Source organism: Dromaius novaehollandiae, chromosome 4, assembly GCF_036370855.1.
Source record: "Dromaius novaehollandiae isolate bDroNov1 chromosome 4, bDroNov1.hap1, whole genome shotgun sequence".
Lineage (NCBI taxonomy): Eukaryota > Metazoa > Chordata > Aves > Casuariiformes > Dromaiidae > Dromaius > Dromaius novaehollandiae.
In genome coordinates this window covers 85031983-85043495 of record NC_088101.1, presented here as the reverse complement: position 1 = coordinate 85043495, position 11513 = coordinate 85031983, and the positions used below count along the sequence as shown (strand labels likewise).

At 58.0% G+C, this 11513-nt stretch overlaps 1 protein-coding gene across 2 annotated transcripts in view; it reads left to right on the top strand.

Annotated features, from left to right (window-relative positions):
- The first annotated feature begins 1623 nt into the window (after positions 1-1623).
- Positions 1624-11513, top strand: part of LZTS3 (leucine zipper tumor suppressor family member 3) — a 62432-nt gene continuing 52542 nt past the window's right edge. For both annotated transcript variants that reach the window (XM_064511640.1, XM_064511638.1), the window contains exon 1: positions 1624-1927. The gene's annotated coding sequence lies outside the window, so the exon portion shown is untranslated. The remainder of the gene's footprint in view (positions 1928-11513) is intronic.

Genomic DNA, 11513 nt, shown 5'->3' with positions numbered 1-11513 from the left:
CCCATCCTCAGGAGAAGTGTCTTGTCCCTGGCTCTAGTCCCAGTCTCCGCAGGTGACTATAAGCAAGTCACAGGGCCTCAGCTGCCCTTTCCGAGGAGGATCACACACAGCGCCTGCAGCTCTGCCAGCGACCACCTATGCAGAGAAACACTCACAGCTTGCAATTCTGTGGGAGCAGTCGAGTGTCTAACCAGTGTTATTAGCAGGAATAATTACCTGACCTGCCATTTCACTGAAAAGCAGAAGTAAAAGGCAGCAACTCCTGCCTCTTCTCCTCCACTCCAGGCCCGCGACAGGGGAGCCTGCTCCTCAGCAGGGCTGGTGTAACTGGTGCATTCCCATGGAAGGGGCCAACACGAGAAACGGATCCTGATGGTGTGTGTATTGCAGGATATAATCACAGTACAGCAATCCCAGTGCCGGGGTGAAGCTTGGAGCAGGGTCAACTGTTAAGGCAACCTGGACGTTCCCACTCAAAAGTCCCTTTTCAAGGATTTTGGAGAGCAAAATATGCAAAATATGGTGGTGGTGGAAAGGACACTTGCGTTTCCTCTGAAGGAAGCAGCCAGGGATTTGACAGGGACTCAGTTCTTTTTAGCGTGCTCCTCCGGAGCCTGAACAGTTCACATGTCACCATCACGTGCAAAGCAAAGACATCTCCACGTGTGGGAGCCGTGCTGCATGAAGAGCTTCGCGGGTGCCCTGGGATCACCTTCAGGGTTCAGAAATCAGGCCGCCAACATGGCCTGACAAGCAAAGGGAGTGGTGGCAGGAGAGCAGGAGACCACTGGGGTTGAGCTCTTCTCCAGGGCAGGTTGTGGCTCTAAGCAGGATGGGGGATGCGGGGCCATTTCTGCACCCCCAGACCTCAGGCGCTCACTGCAGGGTGTTACAGGAAAGGGGTGCTCGCCTCCCCATCCCAAGCCGACGGACACTTCCCCAGGACCAGCAGAGACATCTCCCTCCAGCACCGTGCTCCCGCCAGGCTGGACAGGAACAGCCGTTGCTGAGGAACAAGCAACTTCAAAGCAGGAAATCTTTGCCTTTTTCCTTTTCCCTCTGGCACCTCTCGTTTTTCCTTAGCAAAGGCAACTCTGTGCTCCCAAAGCCCACAGCACTGGCAGGAGCTGCTTTGCCTTCAGTTTGAGTCCTTGGCCAAATCTTGCATTTCGCTTTTCTAGCTCGTCTGTGTAGGAGAGAGGCTGGGGAGTGTGCCCAGCTCTGCTAGCTGGGTCTCTGCGCAGGGTGGGAAGAGCAAGCCCTCATCTACCCACATCAGCTCTTCCCCCTTCCCAAACGCCCTGATGGACCTTAGGTTGTGCCTCCCCACAGAAGGGCTCTACTGCCCCAAAGATGGGGGGGAACCAAGGGCCAAGCTGGTTTTAACGGTCTCGAGGTGGGCAAAGGTGTGCAGGCAGGCAGACACGACTCCCGCGGCATCCGAGCAGCACAGGCGGCTGCCAAAGCCCAGCGGGGGTGACGCCACGTCCCACCGTCCCCGCCGAGGGCCGTGACCGCCGGCCCGACCCAGCGGGGCCCTGGCCTGGGGGTGGTGAGGGAAGAGTTAAAGGGAAGGCGAGCAGATCCTCCCTCCATCCTTCCCTTCCTCGCTGTTAGGCTGCTGCTTTGACAGGGGGTGGGGTTGGGGCTGGCCGCCGTTTGCCGCAAGAAGGGGGGGAACGTGGCTCCGGGTGTGTGTGTTGGTGACACATGACAAAATGCGATGAGACCCCTCCGACGGGGACGGGGAGGATCGGGCAAGCGGGAGCAGCGGCAGCAGCCCGGGTGCGCAGCCGGCGCCGCTTGACTTCAAGCCTTGCCCATGGTCGCCCGCGCCGCGGATGCCTCGCGCTCCATCGCTTCCCGCGGCGGGGACCACCGAGCCGGAGGCTGGAAGCGGAAAGCGCCCGGAGCATCCCTGCCAAGAGTAAGGCTCGGGGTGGGGGGACCCTGGCCAGAGGGCGGGAGGGTTTTCCCCTCTTCTCTGCCCCCCCCCAGGTGGGTCTGGGCAGGACATGGGGCACCAGGGCGGCAGGTTGCACGGGGGGTTCCCGCGAGCGCCGGGACCGCGCTGGAAAACCGGAGGCTGTGAGAGATGGGGAGATGCGCGAAGGTGGGGACCCGGCGCTGGAGCTTCGCTCTCCCAAACCACCACCCCGGCATGTTTGGTTGGGGGGGAGGGGAAGATTTGGGGGGAAAGGGGATGGGCTCGGAGCGCCGATCTCTGGTGTGATGGAGGGGAGGTCGCTCGCTTGCGCCGAAAGTAGCAGCCGCCCCGGTTTGGCCCCGCAGGACCGCTTGGAAATGACAGCACCCAAAAATAGGGTGCAAGGAGGGGAGGGGCGGGGGGCAGACCTGTTTGCCAGCACCCGTGAGGATGGGGTTATTTACCCCGCTCCTCCCCGCTCCCCTTTCTGTTATTTTTTTGCAGTGATGTCACGGAGGGGAGCGGTGGCTTGGGGTGGGGGTTGGATCCAGCAAACGAGGTTGCTGGCGGGTGAGTGATTAACGTGCAGTTGCTGGGAATTATGTCATCTGCCTCGGTGCTGGGTGGCCCTCGCGGAGCAGCGGCGGGGAGGGAGGGACGCGGCGGGGGGGACGTCGCGGCACGGGGTCCCCGCTCGGGACGTCGCCCGGGAAGGCGCCCAGGACTCCCGCGCTCGGCGAGGACGCGGCCACGGCTCGCGGCGGCTGCTGGATGCGACCCCGAAGGCCGTGCGTGCAACGCTGCCCCGCTCCCCCGTGCTCCCGCGGGGCATCTGGGCCCGTGGGCACCGTGGGAGAGGAGCAACTTGCCTGCTGGCGCTGGCGCTGGGTTTGGAGCAGCCTGGCCACCCTGGGGAGCAGGGATGGAGGAAAGTGTCCGCGTCCCCCCCCCCCCCATCGCTGGCTCCCCGGGAGAGAGTGGGGCTGGAGCCCGGTGCTGCTGCAGTGCAGCACAGAGCCCCATCCGGGGATGCGGGTGTGCACGGAGGGGAGGGAAGGAAGCCCCCCTGCCCCCAGCTCCGCTCCCTCCACCTGACGCGAGGCAGGGTAGGACACAGAGCCACCGTGCAAGCTGGGGACCTGTGGCTGCGAGCGGGAGGGCTCTGCCCCCGAGACCGGCCCGTCCCTCTGCCCCAGCGGCAGGCGCTGGGGAGGGGCTGCTGGATGCTCCAAAGCCTCCTGAGCATCCCCTGCCTCTTCCCTGCCGGCGGGGAGCTTGCAGAAGGAGGGCAGGGCCTGCGAGCTGAGCAAGGAGAGGGTCCCCGCGGCGCACGGGCACCCCCAGGGCTGCCCCGGCTCCGTGTCCCGCGCAGCCGCCTGTGCCGTGGCAAAGGGTCGGGTGCGGGAGGGACGTGGGGGCTGGAGGCAGCAGCGGTGGGGAGAGGCTGCAGCCGAGCCGGTTTTCCAGGCTGCACTGCAATTTTCTGCCCCGCGTTGTGGCACGCTGGAGAGATGATGGCAGCAACTTGCTTCGGCTCAAGCTGGCAGCAAGCGAACGTGGTTGGGGATGCCACTGCCCTGCCTCTGGGGTCGCCTTTGGTAACTCCCGCATCGCTCCTGTGCTCTGCTCTCACCACCCTCCGGCACATCCTTCATCTGGGAACCCGCTAGCGCTGCGGATCTCGCCAGCAGCAGAGCCCCGGAGCGAGGTGCTGGCATTAAAAGCAGTGTTAGGATCTCGAAGCACCCCTGCTCTAACCCCAGCCGGGGATGGGAGGCTCGTCGGTCACGTGCGGGCCGTTTGCCCGTCCCCTCTCTTCCGAGGGAGCCGTGCGCCCGGCGGTTTGTTTATGTGTGGCCCTGGTTCGAGCGGCGATCTGCCGTCGCTATATATAGCAAGCGATGCTGTCATCCGAGTTCAGCCAGGCTGTGGGATTTATTTTATGCAAAGGCGGGGAGGCGACTGGCTTGAAAGCAGGCGTGGAAATGCCGGACCGGTGCGATCGCCCGTCTGCAACATCCAGGCTCCTGCACGGGGACCGTCCGGGGGATCAGACGTGCTGATGCTGCCTTCGGCACCAGCTTTGCAATGACAGCGGTGCCCTCAGGACCAGCCCCTGGGCTCCCCGAGCCCAGAGAAAGGGCTGGGAGCAAAGCCAGAGGAGGCAGAAAGGTGTCCAAAACTCCCGCGTCTGCAGGAAGAGAGCTGGTCTCCTGCCTTGCACAGAGGCAGATGGGCAGGACGGTTTCCAAATCCACAGGGAAAACCACATTGCCTCAGAAGATCAGAGGCACCCTCCGCATTATAACTCAGTACGGAGGAGGAATTTGGATAAACTGGGCTGCAAAAAGTTTCTGAACAGAGTCATGTCCCAATGGGGAAGTTTAAGAGTTAAGAGGCTGCTGTTGGAGCTGTCGTAAGGCTTAATATCTGCTTTCACGCGAAGGGAAATGGGAACATGCTGAGGAGAGCCCAGCCGTGCCCTGGGCTGTCAAAGAAATCCAGCAAACAAAGGGTGAAAAGAGGAGATTTCTTTTTTCCCTTCTCGGCAGATCTTTCCCCATTAGTCATTCTTGTCACAGGAGCTGGCAAACACAGTTATTATTTGAGGGATCTGAAAGTGAAATGGAGGCACGCGCCTGGGAATCGAGACGTCCCTGCCTCCGAGGCCAAAGGGGCAAAGAAGGTGGTCGGTGGTTGCAGGTCTCCCAGCCCTCGCGGGAGTCTCCGGGGCTGCTCCGGCCCCTTCTCCACAGGGAAACCGAGGCCTGGGGAAGTGGATTGGGGAGGGGAGATTTGGGTGCAGATGAAGGGATTATTCTCCGTGGCCCTCTCCGGAGTTCAGGTCCTGGGGTGCAGCCAGGAGAAAGCATGGAGGTCCCATTAGCACCGGGTCGAGCAAGCATTCGAAAGCACCCCTTGCCCAGCGTGGTGGGAGCAGCTTCTCCCCACCCTTGGGCAGCTCAGCAGCGTGGCAGGCGGCCAGACAGCCTTTGCTTTTCCCCCAGTGATGGGCAGCTCCTCTTGGGGTGCTATCACCTCTCTGCCTGGGGACGTGGTCATGCTTGGGCTCGGTGGTGGGGCAAGCACTCGCAGACCCCCGGACCTGGGGAAGCCTTCCTTTCCGTCGCGGTCTGCATTTGGTTGGCACACTCCTCCTTTGGTTGAGTTGTCCCCAGTCTAGGAGTCCTTTTGTTGTAGGACTTGGGGCTACTGTGAGCCGTGGAGGTCCAAGAGCCTTGTCCACACATTTATAACATACTGCAAGGGCCCAGTGCAACTGCAAAGGTACCAACCTAAAAATTGGGAAATTGAGCCTTATAACACCAACTTTGCACCATTGCAGGGGGAAATGACCGAGCTGATACTCTCCAGTTTAAGGTGCAAAAGCTTTTTAGAAGCTGTGGGTTGGGCTTTTGCCTCTTCCCCCAGGGACCCACTTGGTGTTGAGGTGCCACATCCCCGTGTCTCAATGGGAGCGCGTCTCAGCGTGGTGGTGGGCAAGAAGGATGTCTCTCCTGACGGCCTCACGTTGGCAGTCCCAAACACAGCTGCGGACAGGAGGGGACTAAGATCACAGCCAAGTGGGGAGGTTCGCCTTCCCTGGGGCAAACAAGGCCCATGAAGCTCCTTAAATAACAAGTAAAGAAAATACAAGCATTAAAGCAACCATCAGGAAAGAGGGAGGTGACTTCTGACTTTTAATGAAGGCCTTGCTGAAGCCAACAGCTTTCCTGGCAGAGGGAGATGAAAGTCACCCCAAACCTGGTGGAGGAGCTGCAGAAGTCACCAGGCTTCTGCTTTGTCCTAGACGACCTGTTGCAAGACTTGAAATCAGGCCCCCAACTCCCCTGCCTGAGCGTTTCTCAAGCATAGAGAAACAGAGCTCCGGACAAATTGTTTTTGAAATAAATGTGCTGATCCTGCTGATTTTATCTCGCTGCCCAAATCCGACGCCTGGGCCAGGAGGACACAGCTCGGGTTTCTTCTGATCCTTGCTAGAGTTGTTCCAAGACGAGACGTGCCCTGCGGCCAGGTCTCTGCCTTCCTCGCTCCTCCTCTCTGAGTGCTGTTTGCACTTGGAGCAAACTTGAGCTGGAAAGGACTGTGAAATGGAGAAGGGTTTCAACACAGCAGACGGGCCCTGGAAGACAAAAATGGAATTACTGCCCACCCGGGCTGGCGTGGGCAAGGATTAGTACCTTGGCTGGTACCTTTCCTTTTCCCAGGGTATCCTCAGCCGTTTCCCTCCTGGAAAACAAACGGAATCATTAGTGACTGTCTCAGTAGTTCAGACTCACAAATGTGTGCCCCAAATGCGGCAACTTTTGTTTAAATAAGGTTTCCTTTCAGGCGTCACTGTTTCAACCCTTCTTACGTACATGCATCGAGTTTTGGGGCAGTCACAAGGGCTGGAAACGTTCCAAGTTTTCCTTTGGGTGAAAGCAGCGGTTTTCATGAGTTAACACGATTCCAGCGGCTAGAGCTCACCAGGGCACGTAGACCATGGGCAGCTGCTTTACGCAAAAGGACCCGTGCATGGACATTCCACCAACAGCAGCCTGGGCTAGCGCAGTCATCAGAGCAGCTCTGCCCATCTCCAGCAGTTTGTAGTTGAGGAACTGCTACTTATAAATGATCCCAGCTTGCATTTTTGCTCCATAAATTTTCCTGGCTGTGCTTTGAGCCCCTGTGTGCCCTGAGCATCCTCACCCTCCTGCAGAGGAGTCCCACCAGCTACCTGCACCTGCACCACAGCCACCTCGAGCCGGTGCCGGCCACCTGCACTCTCTGCCCCCTCCTTCCAGCAGCATGGACACATCCCTGCAGACCCCTTCAGTATAACCGTCCTTGCACCGGACAGCAAAGCTTTTGCAAGCCTAGACAGCTCTTGGAGGAGGAAGGTGGTTTGTAGCTGGCATCACACCGGCCTCCTTTGCCTCCGGTGCCGGTTACTGCTGAGCAAATGAAGGAAAGCTTTTTGTCCTAAGGATGCTGGCAGAGTCTGAACTGCGGTATTTGCTGATGCAAAATGAACTTTCACGCCCCGTCCTCATGCACATATGGAGGCAGGCAGCTCTCCGTTTCTTTTGGGGCCGGATCCTGATCGCAAGCCGGCGAGAGGGGTACATCACGGCAACTCCGCTTCTGCTGCTTGGAGATGCTCCAGGTTTACACAGATGTAACAGAGCCCTTTCTCTTTGTAGGAAGCTCAGAAGAAAGATGATCATATTATTAACACATGCTGCTCTTCACACAAACAATCTCACAAATATTTATCAGCTGGAGAAATAAACGGGCTTGGAAGTTGCCAAGTAACATAACAAGAGATGCTTTTAAATAAATATATGTGCGTCTGCGGGTGACGAATTAACCAAATCCGCCGGTATGTGGCCCAAAGACATGTTTTCCTCTGGAAGCACAGCACCAGTAACAATAATAATGATCCCAGCCAGGAAAAATGTGTGATAAGCAATTTCTGACTGTGTGTCCACCACCTAGTGAATCATAGGGGAAATTGGTTCCATGCAGCACAGGCTGCAAGCGGAGGACTGCCTGCCAGATCCTTGTCTGTCGGGGAGAAATTCGGAAGGAGGATGTGCCTGGCTTTTGATTTTGCAGGAAAGGTGATAGCAATCCCGGCGTAGTAGGCTGGATTTCATCCTGCATCCGTATGGCTCTCCTGTACACCTATAGGGATGCTCTTCTCTATGGGATAGGCTCAGGATTGCCAGATACCCTGTCTCAGGCCCTGCATCATTTGGTCATTCTCCAAGACGCCTTTGCTTATGCCTGTGCTGCTAAATAAAATGACCCAGGGCTTTCCTCCGACCTTGAGGCCAAGCAGCATGGCGCATTTCGTCTCCTCTGTCTTCCTCTCCAAACAAGGTGGCTATGTCCCACCTATCTAGTGGGAACACTGGTTGCCTCAGGCTGTCCCAGGTATGGTCTGTGCTCTCCAGCTGGCCAGGGATTTCCAAGGTTGCGTCTCTCTTTCCTCATTGCTAGATCCTCTGGTGCCTTGCTGCATACCCACTTTGCAAGCTTTGGGGGGTTATTAGGGAAGAAATGGCACTTCTGTACAGCACCGAGCACAGCACGGACCTGATAGGCCCTGCGAGTGCTGCCAGGCAGAGAAGAAAAGGTGGATTTGCAGATGAATGGAAATCTCTCCTTTCCCTCCTTCTTCCACGGGGCAGCACACTGGTGGGGCTGGGATTCTTTGGAGATGTTCCCGTGCAAGGTCATCACCTATCCTCCAGCATCGCTGGTGAGTGGGAGGCGCTTGCATGGTGTGACTATGGTCAGTGTCTGGAAGAGGACAGGCGAATTGGGTTTGGTTGCTCTCCATTGAGGGTTAAAGCCCTGTTTCATGCGCCTGGGACCCTTGAGCACCTGTGACACTGGGGTCTAGCATCCTGGGTTAGCATTTCTGCCCCTGTCTCCAAGCACAGCCTCCCCATCTGGTAGCTATCAGCTTAGCAAGTGGGTTGTCATTTTGGGGAGCACCTCTGGATTACTGCCTCAGGCAAAGCACAGAGAGAGGGGGCCTGTGGCCAGGAACAGGTAGACAGGGTCAGTCGGGTGGGTGAGAAGTCCCTCAGCTTGTCCCACAGGTGGGGAAAGGGAGGTGCAGAGATTATATGACTTATTGAGGCACTTGTGGCAGAGCAGGGCCAGCGTGCCTCATCTCCTGAGCCTGCCCTTGTTTCGGGTGGTTTTGCCATTGCTTTGGGGTGAGGAAGTGTTCCAGTGGGGCTTCACCTTGGCTGTCCACCCAAGGGACTGGGAACATTCCCGGGTACTAATTGCCCGTATAATGGCTGAGGCCTAACGCCACACCAGCCCCAGGGAGTCTGGCACTTTCTTTGCCCCTGCTCCTGCAGTCACCCACAAGCCTCGCAGATGCTCCTGCGATATGACGTATGGATGGCAGCGACCATCTCCCCAGCTGAGTGCTTTCAGGGAGGACCAAGACCTTTGCTATGCTCCACACTGGGGTGATGGGGGCAAGAGAAGACAGACTGGCTGACGTGTTGGTCCTGGGTGGGAGCAGGCTGTCCCCAGCTGGTGGAGAAACCCTGTGTTTTTCCAGTCCAGGAGTGGGTTGACGGTGTTTGATTGCATTCCTCCTCCTTCCTGAGCTCACAGCATCGTGCTGCTGCCATCGCCGCGCTCCACAGATGTGCATGAGAGAAGATGCGTACGGAGAGGTCATCGCTTCTATTAGCCCAGCTGCTGGAGCTGGAAAAAATAGACCAGCTTTCAGGCACAGGAGCTCTTCTCCTTGTCCCTGGTTTCTAATTATGTCAGTTGATCTAGTACAAGTACCTTCCACTCCCTGTGGACCATGCCTTAATTGTGTCCCCAGCCCTGCCCTTCGGAAGCACTTGGAATAATAACCCGCCTCCCCTTTCTGCTTCGGAGGCTGGGGGGACCTGCTGGGGGAATGGGATGGATATAGCCCCCCACCACACCACGTGCACCGTCTGCCGTGGTTGACAGTGTCGGACTCTTCCTTGCCCCGGGACACATGTCCACTCATGGATGTGGCTACCAGCCACGGCTACAAACCTTCGGGGGGAGGTGAGGGGGTGAGTGCATGATGCCGCAATTTTCTACTTGCAGAAGTTGTGGTCCATCCACCTCCCCCCATGCACATCCCTCTTCTTCTAGCCAAAACGTAACTGGCAACGTCCCTTGCGTTTGCCCCCAGACCCTTTATTGATTCTCTTCCCAGCATCAGGAACGCAGGTAACAGAGTGACACGTCCTCATGGGAGAGAGAGAGCAACAGGTTCAGGGCCAAAAGCCAGGAGAGCAGCTGGCCGTGTCTTCATGCTGCAGTGGAGGGGACTGCGTTTCATGCAAATTGTGTAGACTGAATTTCCTAGCAATCAGCTGATCATCTGGAGATTCAGTTCAGCCAGCTGCCTGAGGCCCTTCCTTTGAATCACCAAAGCAGAGATGTTGGGGAAGGGAGGACCTGACATCCCACCGGAGATGTTAGGAGGGGAGGACCAGCTGCACCACCTAAAACCTTTTCCTCCCCATCTTGTTCTGGGCAGCAGGGTCTTCTGCCTCCCATGCAAAGAGTTCGCCCAAAGTCAGGCAGCCGGTTTGGGCTGCCAAAAACCTCTCCATTCTCCCTCTCCCCATCTCTCCGCTCCCCAGGGCTGTGTGGGACACCCAGCCTGCGAACTCCTGGTCGTGCTTTGCCTGCTGGCTCTGTGCTCCCCTGGCACTGCACCTCCCTGTCCCCTCTCTTCTCCAGCCCCGCTGGCCACAGGACCCACTCCCACGGCACGGCTGGGATTTCTGCAAGCTGACACTGTTTACTAATCCGGGATGCGCCTGTGTTCGTTTTGGCCGGACCGGCCGTTTTGTCGTGCTGTTGTCTACCTGGGGTCATGGCTCCAAGCAGCGGGGTGGGAGGCCAGGGAGGGCTGTACCTGTAACGGGGCACAACGTAAGGTGGGCGCAGACAAACCACCCATCTCTTCTCCATAGCACTCTCCAAGCCGTCTCCTCAGGATAATGCGAGTGGATTGTTAAAGCCAGGCTGGTCTGGCAAAATGGTGGCAGCTGGGACACTGCTGGTAGGCGACTGTGTGGCACGAGGAGAAAGCCAGTTCCTCCTGTCCTTCGGCAGCTGAACGGGGCTGGGGCCGGATCCGAACCAGCTCGGGCCTCGGCAGGGCAGGAAGCAGCAGGGCAGGCGTCAGGGGCACAGAGTTACCCAGAAGGGGATAAGCTGGGCAGAGGTATGTGAGCGACTGAGGGGAACAGCCCCAAATTCACCTAGGCAGAGACGTAGCATCTGCTGCCCGTTTGACAGCTGAGCTAGCTCCTGGCTCCTCGGGGTGGCCCAGAGCCGACAGGGCATAAAAGGAAGCAGTTACAGCTCAGAAAAGACGAAGAGGATACCTGTATCTAGGAGCAAGCTGAAAACACCCCATAAAGCATGTCTCCTGTGCCAGGCTCAGGGAGATCCTGATGCTCTCCAAGGCTCCCAGCTCCTCCTGTAATGCACATAATAAATCATTGCTGCTGAGCTGGTCCCCAGCCAGCCATCGCACAGCATCAGAGCTCACTCTCCCCCTTCCTTCGATCCGTGGGTTGCTCTTCTTTCTCCCTCCTGCGTGGCTTTGCCAAGCTGGGATGCAGCTGCACTTGCACTTGCAGATCCCAGGAGTTGGTGTCTACAGAGAGCCAGCCGGCTGCACAAGCCAGGGGTGGTTTCACCGGTGTTGAGTCCTGAGTCAAAAGCATGCTCTGCTTCGTGCCCTGCTGCTGGCTTTTCGCGTGGCCCCTGGCAAGTTCCCTAACCTGGTTTGCCTCCATTTCCACCTGTGTTTCTGCCCCCCCAGCACAGAGCTGCAGAGATAAAGAACTGGCTCAACACCGGAGAGCCTCGGTGTTTAGGAGGCAACGCAGGGGTAGGCGGGAGGACGGAGCACACGGCACCCTCACATCGTGTGTCTGGTCTCTGCCGTCTCCGAGGAACGGGCTGAAGGTGGAGGAGGGCCGCTGCTGCTCCTCATCTAGGGCCAAGGACATGGAAATAAGGTCATACAGGGAGCTGG